Below are 15,294 nucleotides of genomic sequence, written 5' to 3' on the forward strand. Positions count from 1 at the left end.
TGTTCAGACACAACAAAAGGTAACGGCGCGGTGAATGTCCGGGGAAACTTTCACCTCACAAGGCCAGGGAGTCACGGCAGAGGTTGCTGGGACAGGTGGCACAGAGGACGGGGCCGGGGTGTACGAGGTGCAGCTACCCTGTGTGGGACGCTTCGAACGAACTGCGCCCCTGGGATACGCAAGCACTGCGCTCCAGCAGTTGGAGGAGGCCCAGGATCGGAATCCCACGCGGGCCCACAGCACAATGGCCGGCGCGCTAGGTAAGTGCAGGTCGGAGGCTTACACCCGCGGGAGGCCCTCGACCCGAATTTCTGGGCAATTCAATGACTTGTCCTCCACAGCCTTCTGTGGTAGAGAATTCCACAGGTTCACCACCCTCTGAGTGAAGAAATTTCTCCTCGTCTCAGTCCTAAATGGCCGACCCCGTATCCTGAGACTGTGAACCCTCGTTCTAGACCCCACCCCAGCCAGGGGAAACATCCTCCCTGCATCCAGTCTGTCTAGCCCTGTCAGAATTTTATACGTTTCAATGGTTCGTGCATCAGTCAATGAACTGCAATGCCAGGCTGGTCCTCATCGTACTGGCACACACCTTAAATCAGTCTTTCCAGGTTGTGGAACTTCAGAATGAGGACTTGCCCTGAACTATCCCTTTAAGTGTTCTCTCGATGCTCTCTGCTCCTGGCCCTCTCCTTCCTCTTCTCTACCGGTTTCCGGGCAGCTAATACCTTTTCAGAGAAGGGTTGCTATGAACTTACGCCAGGGCTGTCTCCACGGGCCTCTGACGCACAATGGGCTCGGTGACACCAAGTAACGCCCTAGGGGCAACATTCGCTTGCTTTGCGCCCCGTTAGCGCTAACGCCGCCCGCGAAATTCAGTGCCCCGGCCGCATACCTCGGTCGCGCCCCCTGACGTACAGCCAGACGCCATGTCTATAGCTATGAATATAAGAGCAGGGAGGTTATGGTGGAGCTGTACAAAACGCGAGTTAGGCCACAGCTGGAATACTGTGTGCAGTTCTGGTCGCCACACTATAGGAAGGATGTGATTGCATTGGAGAGGGTGCAGAGGAGATTCACCAGGATGTTACCTGGGCTGGAGCGTTTCAGCTGTGAAGAAAGACTGGACAGGCTGGGGTTGTTTTCCTTAGAGCAGAGAAGGCTGAGGGGGGACCTAATTGAGGTGTACAAAATTATGAGGGGCATAGATAGGGTAGATAGAAAGGAACTTTTCCCCTTAGTAGAGGGGTCAATAACCAGGGGGCATAGTTTCAGGGTAAGGGGCAGGAGGTTTAGAGGGGATTTGAGGAAAAACTTTTTCACTCAGAGGGTGGTTGGAATCTGGAACTCACTGCCTGAAAGGGTGGTAGAGGCAGGAAACCTCACAACATTCAAGAAGCATTTAGATGAGCACTTGAAATGCCATAGCATACAAGGCTACGGACCAAGTGCTGGAAAATGGGATTAGAATAGACAGGGCTTGATGGCCGGCGCAGACACAATGGGCCGAAGGGCCTCTTTCTGTGCTGTATGACTCTCTGGACTCTATGACTCGGGTCAGGGGGGGCGGGGGCGTAGCTGCGGCCGGGGCGGAGATATTTAAAGGGGAGGGTTTTTATTTTTCGGCCGCCTGCCAGCACCTGCCCCCTCTCCCCTCTCGAGTGCCGGGCTCTTTGGCCAGAACCCCGCTCCCCGGTGGCCCAGCTGGGCCCCGGGTCGCGCTGCGCCAGGCCCCTCCCCTTCACGTACCACCGCGATATTCCCTGGGAGCTTCCCCAAGAGGGAGGGGGAGCGCTTCCAGTAACGCCCTGCCTCCCTCTCGGGGCGCTACCAGTGAATTTCGGGCGCGGGGGGGGGGGCGCTAAATTTTTCGGGGCGCTAAAAGTGGAGAGAGAAACTGTGCTAAAAGGATCCAATTTTTGCCCTCCTGGTCTTTACTGGGGCTCAGGGCCATGCAGGCAGTCACTCCAGCTGTGCTCTGAAGAATGTGCAGGTCACGGGATTGCTATTAATATTCATTCTCAGGAGGTGGGCGAGGCTGGCAAGGTCACCTTCACTGCCCACCCCTCGTGGCCCTGAGGAGGTGGTGAGAAGGTTCTCATAGGTGGGGACCCAGTTCGTAACTTGGTGGGGTCTGGAGGAGCCGGAGCTGGTTTCTGCCCTGTCACACGGTGGCGCTGTGCTATAATAGAACATAAGAATTAAGAGCAGGAGTCGGCCATTCGGCCCCTCGAGCCCGCTCCGCCATTCAATAAGATCATGGCTGATCATCGACCTCAACTCCACTTTCCCGCCCGATCCCCATATCCCTCGATTCCCCTAGAGTCCAAAAATCTATCGATCTCAGCCTTGAATATACTCAACGACTGAGCCTCCACAGCCCTCTGGGGCAGAGAATTCCAAAGATTCACCGCCCTCTGAGTGAAGAAATTCCTCCTCATCTCAGTCCTAAATGGCCGACCCCTTATCCTGAGACTGTGACCCCTGGTTCTAGACTCTCCAGCCAGGGGGAAACAGCCTCTCAACATCATGGTATGTTGGTCTTCGTAGCGAGAGGGTTCGAGTACAGGAACAAGGATGTCTTGCTGCAGTTGTACAGGGCCTCGGTGATGTTGTGTATGTAATATGTGTGCTACTTTGAACCTATGGACAGGACTGCACTACTTGTAGGGCGTAGTGATACGCAGTACCACTCCTGGCCATAGGGGTATAAATAGTACTGTGGGTACTGATCTCCCCTCAGTTCCCGCCTGTGGGCATGAAGTAAAGACCTACGTATAGTCCCTACCTCCAACCAGTAAAGACCTGTTTGAGTTATACGTTTAAGTCTTTGTGTTAATTGTTCAATACAATACACATGCTTAACACTGGCGACGAGTCAGGTTCTTACCCTGCGGCAGTTGAAGAGAGGTTTCAAACATCACCACCCCACTAGAAGCGACAGGCTTTAGGACTCTGAAGCCCCCATCAGCGACTGAGCACTGGAGTGCAGCAGCCATCCTGACAGCTTCCAGCGACTGACAGAAGTCTTTCTGCAGTTTCCTTGTTCAACCTAGGTGGTGGGGTAAGCCGTGCAGCGTTGGCTGCAAAGACAGGGCTGGGGAAGTTGGAGAAGATAAGGGCGATCGCAATCCCTGATAAGAACCGCGGTGAAACGCGCGAGCGGGTAAGCCAGAGCCCGGGAGGGAGCGAGCAAGAGCCGCTTCGGTCGGGAGCCACTTCGCGATCCAGCGATCGCATCCGCTGATAAGGGCCGCACTCGGGCGATCGCGGCGAAGATAAGGGCCGCACTCGGGGGCTGAAGGGAGACGGCGTCGGGGGACGGGTGAAGACCGCCAAGCGCGGGAAAACCGCCATTTTGTGGGCGGAGGACGACGGCAAGAGCGGGAAGCCGCCATCTTTGATAACAAGTAAAGAAAATAAAATCTGAGAAATTGCAAATCTACAATGCCTAAACACGGGAATATTAGCACCTTTGATAGTGACCTCGAAGATTGGGCCATATATGTTGAAAGAGTAAAAAATTATTGTAAGGCCAATAAAATTCGTGACCAAGATAAAGCTCTAACATTATTAAATTTAATGGGTGCGAAGACATACGGGCAATTGAAACACCTGTTATCACCAGATGAACCGGCGGATAAGACGTTCGATGAGATTGTTACTGTCCTGAAAGATCATCTAAACCCCACGCCGCTGATGCTAGCGGAACGATTTAAATTTTACGACAGAAGGCAGCTACAGCATCAAAGCAATGCTGAATATTTGCTGGAATTGCGTAAATTAGCGAAATATTGCCAGTTTGGAACGGGACTGACAGATGCACTACGAGACAAATTTGTGTGTGGTTTATTTAAGCAGGATACACAAAAGCGACTGCTCGAGGAGAATGAGCTGACGCTTGAGAAGGCGGTCACTATGGCAGCAGCACACGAAGCCGCAGCGAGAGGCACGGCAGTAATGCAGCTACGGTCACCGGAGCTCAGTGCACACAAATTGGGTGTGAGTTCTGGCAAATGTTATCGTTGTGGAAAGACAACGCATGATCAGAACCAGTGTTGGTTTAAAAACCAAGAATGTAGAACTTGTGGTAGGCTTGGACATATAGCTAGAGCATGCAGGTCAGGGAAGAAGACCAGCAACAAGAAGTCACCGCAAGGAAAATACGCAAAGGTACACAAGGTGACCGAACAGGAGTCCGATTCAGACGCTAGCAGTAATGAACTGGCTAGCTTAAGCTGTAATGAACTGGCTAGCTTAAGAGTACTCAACGCTGGTAAGGGTGCAGACCTCCAGACAATTTGGGTCACTCTTCAGATAGAAGGAGTCCAAGTAAAACTGGAATTGGACACTGGATCGGCATTGACGGTCATAAATAAGAAAGATTACGGAAAGTTATTCCAACATATTCCCCTACAGGATACGGGGATTATATTGAAAACATACACGGGGCAAAGAGTGTACCCCATCGAGAAAATAGAGGTTGCAGTGGTCCACAAGGGCGAAGACAGTCAAATAATGGACTTATATGTGATATCTGAAGGAGGTTCTCCACTACTAGGACGGGAGTGGATTAGGAAAATGAATATGGACTGGCATTTCCTACAAACAATAACGAGTGAGAACTCGGTGAAGATAGTCGGCCCAGACTCTGGAACGGATGATGGTAAGCCCAACTCAGGTGCAAAAGACAAAGTTTCAGCACAGAATTCCACTGAGCAACAACAACATAGTTTAACTGTGGATTCTGAGTCTGGCAAGTCTACTGATGTGCCCATTTCTGAGGGACACCGGGCTCGAACTCAACTCCATTTCAAACTACAACAGCAATTAGAACAAATGCTTCGCCGTTTTGAGCAAGAGTTGAATGCAACGAAAGAGTTCTTTGATATAGAGTTGGAGAATCTGGAAAGACAACAGAAGCAGCTGATGGAGAAAATGGAGCAGGAGCACACAAAACGTCTGATGTCAGAGGAGTTAACGGTCAGCCAACTCCTGCATATGCTGAAGGACAGGACTCTGAAATGGGAAAAACTTGAACACGAACTTCAATATTCAAACGAAAGGGGTTCGGAGCTCTCAAAGGTTATTGGAAGAGCTGAGGTGGCAACACAGACTGAGATGACTGCAACAGAGCAGCCCTTGGATGCCAAAAGTACGCTGACTCACGTCAACGTAGAACAACAGACCGCTGAAACAGCTGCTCCGGTAGAGGGATTGAATAGTCCGATCAATCAATCTCCAAAAGAAGTTGAAGTAGTAAAATCTCAAATGAGGTCATTAGTAAACGACTTGCTGAAAGCCCAGAAAAAGCTGGATGAAGAGGTACGCATGAAGAAGTCTCTTCAGGAAAGATGTCTGGACTTGGAACAAAAGCTGGCTAACGCCCAGCTGGGTATGGAGGAAATAGAAGACCCTCTCGCTGGCCTAGATCAGGACGACACCGAATATTACTATGTCCTGTCCTGCCCAACTTGTAACTTCGACTCCCACCATACAGAAATCATGGAGGAGCACCGAAATTCTACGGAACATCGGGAGAAGGTGGCTCTACTACGGAAAAAGGAGGAAGAGAAGGAGGAACTGCGCATGCAGCTGGCAGCTGACAGTGGAGCCCAGAGAGTCTCCAAGAAGCAGAAAAGGAAAAGTCGAAACAGAAGATGACCCATCTGAACCATTATCACCTCTACCAGATCACACACGTGGTCCCTCCGAACGGAGCCAATTCAGTTCGGAAGTTCAAACTGTTAAATCCATGGAAGGACTATTGAATGAGTCACTCCAGCAACGTGAACCGACTACACCACAGAGATTGAATCTGTGAACTGTTTTCCGCAGAGACTGAATCTGTGATCTGTTTTGACATGAAGTTATCTATGTATCTATGTTATTCTGTTATGTAAACCTGAAGTTATATATGTATATATGTTATTACGTTATGTTAAATGGGGAGATGACTGTAAAGCTAAGAAGGGAGGAATGTTGTGTATGTAATATGTGTGCTACTTTGAACCTATGGACAGGACTGCACTACTTGTAGGGCGTAGTGATACGCAGTACCACTCCTGGCCATAGGGGTATAAATAGTACTGTGGGTACTGATCTCCCCTCAGTTCCCGCCTGTGGGCATGAAGTAAAGACCTACGTATAGTCCCTACCTCCAACCAGTAAAGACCTGTTTGAGTTATACGTTTAAGTCTTTGTGTTAATTGTTCAATACAATACACATACTTAACAGGTGAGACCACATCTTGAGTATTGTGTGCAGTTTTGGTCGCCTTATCTGTGGAAGGATGTTCTTGCCATGGAGGGAGTGCAGCGAAGATTCACCAGACTGATACCTGGGATGGCAGGAATGACGTATGAGGAGAGATTGGGTCGATTGGGCTTATACTCGCTGGAGTTTAGAAGAATGAGAGGGGATCTCATTGAAACTTTTAAAATTCTAACAGGACTAGACAGACTAGATGCAGGAAGGATGTTCCCGATGGTGGGGGAGTCCAGAACCAGGGGTCACAATCTAAGGATAAGGGGTAAGCCATTTAGGACAGAGATGAGGAGGAATTTCTTCACCCAGAGAGTGGTGAACCTGTGGAATTCTCTACCACAGAAGGCAGTGAAGGTCAATTCATTAAATATATTCAAGAAGGAGTTGGATATATTTCTTAAGGCTAAAGGGATCAAGGGATATGGGGAGAAAGCAGGGACCGGGTACCGAATTTGGATGATTAGCCATGATCTCATTGAATGGCGGAGCAGGCTCGAGGGGCCGAATGGCCTACTCCTGCTCCTATCTTCTATGTTTCTATACCCTGTCAATCCCTCTCAGAAGGTCAGGCAGCATCCGTGGAGTGAAAGAAAGACTTGCATTTCTATAGCGCCTTTCACGACCACAGGACGTCCCAAAGCGCTTTACAGCCAATGAAGTACTTTTTGAAGTGTGGTCACTGTTGTAATGTAGGAAACACGGCAACCAATTTTCGCACAGCAAGCTCCCAAAAACAGCAATGTGATAATGACCGGATCATCTGTTTTTAGTGATGTTGGTTGAGGGATAAATATTGGCCCCAGGACTCCGGGGAGAACTCCCCCTGCTCTGCTTTGAAATAGTGCTACTGTTTAAATGTAATAATTAATGGAATACATATTTCCTGGTGGCAGGGAACCGGTTGGAGACAATAGTCGGGAGACCAGGGTCAAAGTCAGAGGTCCCGTGGAGGGACAAAGCCGAGGTGAGCACGATGGGGCCGGTACGGAGCATCGATGAACCGCTGTCCAAAGCAGGCGAGTGAAGTCCAGAAGCTGTTTGAAGGGGAGAGGGTTCGAGGATGGAGGTTGTTGCCATAGGAATGAGCGTCGGTAGCGGTGCAGAGAGATGATGGCAAAATTGACGCAAGTTGGAGATCACCGTGGATCAAAGCGGTGGAGGAAAAGTAAAACCACAGGCCCGCGACCAGCAAAGCTGAAAACCGGTAGAACGAGTCACTAGAGGGAAACTAGAGAGTTCACGTTTCAGGTCGATGACCCTTCGTCAGAACTGGAATAAGTTGGAGATGTAACAGATGTTTAAGCAAGTGTAGGGGGCAGGGAAGGGGGGAGGAGAGGAAAGAACAAAAGGGAAGGTCGGTGATAGGGTGGAGGGCAGGAGAGATTAAGTGACAAAAGGGGTGATGGTGCGAGGGGAAAGGAGATGGTAATGGGAGAAGTAAAGGATCAAAAGATGGGTCTAGAGGAGGTGTAAATGGTGACGGCAGAATCATCAACAGCTGCCATCTGACAAAATAAGGGCCGAGGTTATGGTCTGAAATTGTTGAACTCGATTTTGAGTCCGGCAGACTGTAAAGTGCCTAATCGAAAGATGAGGTGCTGTTCCTCGAGCTTACATTGAGCTTCGTTGGAACAATGCAAGAGGCCAAGGACGGTGAGGTCCGAGTGGGAGTGGGGCGGAGAATTAAAGTGACAGGCCACCGGAAGCTCGGGGTCCCCCTTACAGACTGAACGGAGGTGTTCCGCAAAGCGGTCGCCCAGTCTGCGTTTGGTCTCCCCAATGTAGAGGAGACCACATCGTGAGCAGCGAATACAGTATACTAGATTGCAAGAAGTGCAAGTAAATCGCTGTTTCACCTGGAAGGGGTGTTTGGGGCCCTGGACAGTGGGAAGGGAGGAGGTGAAAGGGCGGGTGTTGCATCTCCTGCGTTTGCACGGGAAGGTGCCAGGTGAAGGAGCAGGGCTGTTGGGGGTGATTGAGGAGTGGACCAGGGTGTCGTGGAGGGAGTGGTCCCTACGGAATGTTGAAAGGGGAGATGAGGGGAAGATGTGTTTGGTGGTTGGATCACGTTGGAGGTGGCGGAAATGGCGGAGGATGATCCGTCGAATGTGAAGGCTGGTGGGGTGAAAGGTGAGGACAAGGGGAACCCTATCGTGGTTCCGGGAGGGAGGGGAAGGGGAATGGAATGGACACAGTCGAAGGCCGTGTCCACCATGGTAGACGGGAATCCTCGATTGAGGAAAAAGGAAGACATGTCGGAAGCACTGGTAGGGAAGTGCTGTGCTGTAGTTCCCCGACGCTGTCACATGATGGCGCTTTAGTGTTAGAATCTCCCAACACACCGGCATAAATAATAAGACTTGCATTTCTCCAGCACCTTTCACGGCCACCGGACATCTCAAAGCGCTTTACAGCCAATAAAGTACATTTTTTGAAGTGTGGTCACTGTTGTAATGTAGGAAACGTGGCAGACAATTTGCGCACAGCAAGCTCCCACAAACAGCAATGTGATAATGACCAGATCATCTGTCTTTAGTGATGTTGGTTGAGGGATAAATATTGGCCCCAGGACACCGGGGAGAACTCCCCCTGCTCTTCTTCCAATAGTGGCCGTGGGATCTTTCACATCCACCCGAGAGAGCAGATGGGGCCTCGGTTTAATGTTTCATCCGAAAGACGGCACCTCCGACAGTGCGGCGCATCCTCAGTACTGACCCTCCGACAGTGTGGCACTCCCTCAGTAACACCCCTCTGACGGTGAGGCGCTCCCTCAGTACCGCCCCTCCGACAGTGCGGCGCTCCCTCAGTACCGCCCCTCCGACAGTGCGGCTCTCCCTCAGTACCGCCCCTCCGACAGTGCGGCGCTCCCTCAGTACTGCCCCTCCGACAGTGCGGCTCTCCCTCAGTACCGCCCCTCCGACAGTGCGGCGCTCCCTCAGTACTGCCCCTCCGACAGTGCGGCGCTCCCTCAGTACTGCCCCTCTGACAGTGCGGCGCTCCCTCAGTACTGCCCCTCTGACAGTGCGGCGCTCCCTCAGTACCGCCCCTCTGACAGTGCGGTGCTCCCTCAGTACCGCCCCTCCGACAGTGCGGCACTCCCTCAGTACTGCCCCTCCGACAGTGCGGCGCTCCCTCAGTACCGCCCCTCTGACAGTGCGGCACTCCCACAGTACTGCCCCTCCCTCAGTGCGGCGCTCCCTCAGTACCGCCCCTCTGACAGTGCGGCGCTCCCTCAGCACTGCACTGGGAGTGTCAGCCTAGCTTTATGTGTTCAAGTCTCTGGAGTGGGACTTGAACCCACAACCTTTTGACTCAGAGGCGAGTGTGCTACCTACTGAGCCACAACTGCCACCTCTGAAACATCACTAAAAAAACGATGATCTCATCATTATCACATTGCTGGTTGCGGGAGCTTGCTGTGCGCAAATAGGCTGCCGCGTTTCTCACATTACAACAGTGACTACACTTCAAAAAAAGTACTTCGTTGGCTGTAAAGCGCTTTGGGACGTCCTGAGGTTGTGAAAGGCGCTGGAGAAATGCAAGTCTTTCTTCGACAGAGCTGGCCAATCTAGTCCCACGCCCCAGCTCCTGCCCCGTAACCCTGCAGGTCAGTCCTCTTCATGTCCAATTGTCTTCTGAAATTTCCTATGGAAGCTGATTCCATCACACTTCCTCGCGTTATACTCCATCTGACCCCTTCTTGCCCACTCACTTAGTCTATCTATATCCCTTTGCAGGCTCTTCTCGTCGTCCTCACAGCTTGCTGTCCGAGCTGGTGTTGTATTGGGGAAATGCAGCAGGCAGTGTTCGCTGGTACACAGCGCCACTGGGAGGCAGGACCGGGACTCACATGAGCTCTGTTTCTAGCACGACAGCAAAATACTGCGGATGCTGGAAATCCGAAATAACAACAGAAAATGCTGGAAAAACCCAGCAGGCCAGGCAGCATCCGTGGAGAGAAATTAAAGTCGACGTTTCGGGTCGAAACCCTTTTTCAAAGCTGGAAAGGAAATAAAATAGATCGAAGGCAGGGCTGGGATAGAACAAAAGAAGTTAAAGAGACATTAAAAGGTATTGAAACCAGACGAGATGGTAATAGGACAGTGGAGACAAAAGACGGCAAGATTAGGTGTGAAGTGTACTGGCAGGATGGGAGACAGTTGCCGTGTGGGAGAGAGAAAAAAAAGGAAAGGGGGGGTAGGGAAAACCCAAAACAAAGGGGTGGAATAAATATAAGTAAAAATGTAATAGGGGCCGAGGTTATGATGTGAAATTGTTGAACTCGATATTGAGTCCGGAAGGCTGTAAAGTGCCTAATCGGAAGATGAGGTGCTGTTCCTCGAGTTTACGTTCAGCTTCAGTGGAACAATGCACGAGGCCAAGGACGGTGAGGTCCGAGTGGGAGTGAAGCGGTGAATTAAAGTGACAGGCGACCGGAAGCTCGGGGTCACCCTTACAGACTGAACGGAGGTGTTCCGCAAAGCGGTCACCCAATCTGCGTTTGGTCTCCCCAATGTAGAGGAGACCGCATCGTGAGCAGCGAATACAGTATACTAGATTGCGAGAAGTACAAGTAAATCGCTTCTAGCAGTTGGTCGAGACTCTCATTACATTGATTTTGCTGTCAAACACCTCCAACTCATTGGCTGGCACAGTGATGTCAAAAGACACTCCGTTTTTCAAAAGATCATTCTCGGGATGTGGGTGTCGCTGGCAAGGCCGGCATTTATTGCCCATCCCTAGTTGCCCCTTGAGAAGGTGGTGGTGAGCCGCCTTCTTGAACCGCTGCAGTCCGTGTGGTGAAGGTGCTCCCACAGTGCTGTTAGGGAGGGAGTTCCAGGATTTTGACCCAGCGACGATGAAGGAACGGCCGATATATTTCCAAGTCAGGATGGTGTGTGACTTGGAGGGGAACTTGGAGGTGGTGGTGTTCCCATGCGCCTGCTGCCCTTGTCCTTCCAGGTGGAAGAGGTCGCGGGTTTGGGAGGTGCTGCCGAAAAAGCCTTGGCGAGTTGCTGCAGTGCATCTTGTAGATGGTACACACTGCAGCCACGGTGCGCCGGTGGTGGAGGGAGTGAATGTTTAAGGTGGTGGATGGGGTTGCCGATCAAGCGGGCTGCTTTGTCCTGGATGGTGTTGAGCTTCTTGAGTGTTGTTGGAGCTTTAATAATAATAATTCAACTTTTATTGTCATTGTACAATGCACAAGTACATGAACAACGAAATGTGATCTTGCAAGCTCCCATGAGTCCCGTACAAATAACATTAACATTAAACGTAAATAGCACCGTCCTGGGAGAAGCAAAGCCGCTGCGTCTGTGCGCGCCGCCATTCCATTTCCACCATTCCTCCTGTCCGACAATCTTCAGCCCAACGCCCGGGCCTGCTCACCAGCCGCCCCTCCCGTGACCTTCTCACCAACCGCCCCTCCTCAGGGCTCCTTCCGTGACGTTCTGCACCTGGTCTTCCCTGATGGTCACCCACTCCAAGTACTAACCAGGCCTGGCTCTGCTTAGCTTCCAAAGCCTTGACCAGTGACCCTGTCCCTAGTCCCAGGCAAGTGGAGAGTATTCCATCACACTCCTGACTGGTGCCTTGTAGATGGTGGAGTTTGACTCGAAACGTTGACACTATTTCTCTCTCCACGGATGTTGCCTGGCCTGCTGAGTTTTTCCAGCATTTTCTGTTGTTATTTCAGATTTCCAGCATCCGCAGAATTTTGCTATCATTTGGTCTCACTGAGAGGGGATGTACTTTGGCCTTCATAGCGACAGGATTCGAGTACAGGAACAAGGAAGTCTTGCTGCAGTTGTACAGGGCCTTGGTGAGACCACACCTTGAGTATTGTGTGCAGTTTTGGTCGCCTTATCTGAGGAAGGATGTTCTTGCCATGGAGGGAGTGCAGCAAAGATTCACCAGGCTGATACCTGGGATGGCAGGAATGACGTATGAGGAGAGATTGGGTCGATTGGGTTTATACTCGCTGGAGTTTAGAAGAATGAGAGGGGATCTCATTGAAACTTATTAAATTCTAACAGGACTAGACAGACTGGATGCAGGAAGGATGTTCCCGATGGCGGGGGAGTCCAGAACCAGGGGTCACAGTCTAAGGATAAGGGGTAAGCCATTTAGGACTGAGATGAGGAGGAATTTCTTCACCCAGAGAGTGGTGAACCTGTGGAATTCTCTACCACAGAAGGCAGTTGAGGCCAATTCATTAAATATATTCAAGAAGGAGTTAGATATATTTCTTAAGGCTAAAGGGATCAAGGGATATGGGGAGAAAGCAGGGACAGGGTACTGAATTTGGACGATCAGCCATGATCTCATTAAATGGCGGAGCAGGCTCGAGGGGCCGAATGGCCTACTCCTGCCTTTTATGTTTTTAATAAACAATCGCCCTCCCTCCTCTTCCCCTTTAATCAGGAGGGGGTTAGGGTGTAGAGGAGAGGGTAGGGGCAGTCGGAGGTGGTGGGGGGGAGGGGGCCACACCCAGTGCCCCTTGGCCTCAGGGAGAGAAGGGATCACAAAGTCCTTGCTCCTTGCCCGCTGACCGCCCCCTCCCCCGGGAGTGTGTGGCCAATGTGTGAGGACCTGATCAGTCTCGACTCGCTCTGTGCCACCCCAGACTGGGCAAGGGCAGTGTGCAATGACCGACTGAAACAAGGTTTCACAGGAACAGGAGGAGGCCATTCAGCCCCTCAAGCCTGTTCTGCCATTCAATGAGATCATGGCTGATCTGTATCTTAGCTCCATCGACCCGCCTTGGTTCCATATCCTTTTCTACCCTTGGCTCGCAATAATAAAATAAAAGGCTTGCATTTCTATAGCGCCTTTCACGACCACCGGATGTCCCAAAGCGTTTTACAGCCAATCAAGTGTGGTTACTGTTGAAATGTACGAAACGAGGTAGCCAATTTGCACACAGCAAGCTCCCACAAACAGCAATGTGATAATGACCAAATCATCTGTTGTAGTGATGTTGGTTGAGGGATAAATATTGGCCCCAGGACACCGGGGAGAACTCCCCCTGCTCTTCTTCCAATAGTGGCCGTGGGATCTTTTACGTCCACCTGAGAGAGCAGACAGGGCCTCGGTTTAACGTCTCATCCGAAAGACGGCACCTCCGACAGTGCGGCGCTCCCTCAGTGCCGTCCCTCCGACGGTGCGGCGCTCCCTCAGTACCGCCCATCCGACAGTGCAGCGCTCCCTCAGTACCGCCCCTCCAACAGTGCAGCCCTCCTTCAGTACTGCCCCTCCGACGGTGCGGCGCTCCCTCAGTACTGCCTCTCCGACGGTGCGGCGCTCCGTCAGTACTGCCCCTCCGACAGTGCGGCGCTCCCTCAGTATTGCCCCTCCGACAGTGCGGCGCTCCCTCAGTACCGCCCCACCGACAGTGCGGCACACCCTCAATACCGCCCCTCCGGCAGTGCGGCACTCCCTCAGTACTGCCCATCCGACAGTGCGGCGCTCCCTCAGTACCGCCCGTCCGACAGTGTAGTGCTCCCTCAGTACTGCCCCGACAGTGCGGCGCTCCCTCAGTACTGCCCCTCCGACAGTGCGGCTCTCCCTCAGTACTGCCCCTCCGACAGTGCGGCGCTCCCTCAGTACCGCTCCTCCGACAGTGCGGCGCTCCCTCAGTACTGCGCCTCCGACAGTGCAGCGCTCCCTCAGTACTGTCCCTCCGACAGTGCGGCGCTCCCTCAGTACTGCCCCTCCGACAGTGCGGCGCTCCCTCAGTACTGCCCCTCTGACAGTGCGGCGCTCCCTCAGTACTGCCCCTCCAACAGTGCGGCTCTCCCTCAGTACCGCCCCTCCGACAGTGCGGCGCTCCCTCAGTACCGACCCTCCGACAGTGCGGCGCTCCCTCAGTACTGCCCCTCTGAGAGTGCGGCGCTCCCTCAGTACCGCCCGTCCGACAGTGTAGTGCTCCCTCAGTGCTGCCCCTCCGACAGTGCGGCGCTCCCTCAGTACTGCCCCTCCGACAGTGCGGCGTTCCCTCAGTACTGCCCCTCCGACAATGCGGCGCTCCCTCAGTACCGACTCTCCGACAGTGCGGCGCTCCCTCAGTACTGCCCCTCCGACAGTGCGGCACTCCCTCAGTACTGCCCCTCCGACAGTGCGGTGCTCCCTCAATACTGCGCTCCCTCAGTACTGCCCCTCCGACAGTGCGGCGCTCCCTCAGTACTGCCCCTCCGACAGTGCGGGTCTCCCTCAGTACTGCCCCTCCGACAGTGCGGCGCTCCCTCAGTACTGCGCCTCCAACAGTGCGGCGCTCCCTCAGTACTGTCCCTCCGACAGTGCGGCGCTCCCTCAGTACTGCCCCTCCGACAGTGCGGCTCTCCCTCAGTAGTGCCCCTCCGACAGTGCGGCGCTCCCTCAGTACCGCCCCTCCGACAGTGCGGCGCTCCCTCAGTACTGCGCCTCCGACAGTGCGGCGCTCCCTCAGTACTGTCCCTCCGACAGTGCGGCGCTCCCTCAGTACCGCCCCTCCGACAGTGCGGCGCTCCCTCAGTACCGCCCCTCCGACAGTGCGGCGCTCCCTCAGTACCGCCCCTCCGACAGTGCGGCTCTCCCTCAGTACCGCCCCTCCGACAGTGCGGCGCTCCCTCAGTACCGACCCTCCGACAGTGCGGCGCTCCCTCAGTACTGCCCCTCTGAGAGTGCGGCGCTCCCTTAGTACCGCCCGTCCGACAGTGTAGTGCTCCCTCAGTGCTGCCCCTCCGACAGTGCGGCGCTCCCTCAGTACTGCCCCTCCGACAGTGCGGCGTTCCCTCAGTACTGCCCCTCCGACAATGCGGCGCTCCCTCAGTACCGACTCTCCGACAGTGCGGCGCTCCCTCAGTACTGCCCCTCCGACAGTGCGGTGCTCCCTCAATACTGCGCTCCCTCAGTACTGCCCCTCCGACAGTGCGGCGCTCCCTCAGTACTGCCCCTCCGACAGTGCGGGGCTCCCTCAGTACTGCCCCTCCGACAGTGCGGTGCTCCCTCAATACTGCGCTCCCTCAGTACTGCGCCTCCAACAG

This window comes from Somniosus microcephalus, unplaced genomic scaffold (assembly GCF_052327205.1).
Source record: "Somniosus microcephalus isolate GS21.2 unplaced genomic scaffold, FLI_Smic_1.0 unresolved_chr7, whole genome shotgun sequence".
Classification (NCBI taxonomy): domain Eukaryota; kingdom Metazoa; phylum Chordata; class Chondrichthyes; order Squaliformes; family Somniosidae; genus Somniosus; species Somniosus microcephalus.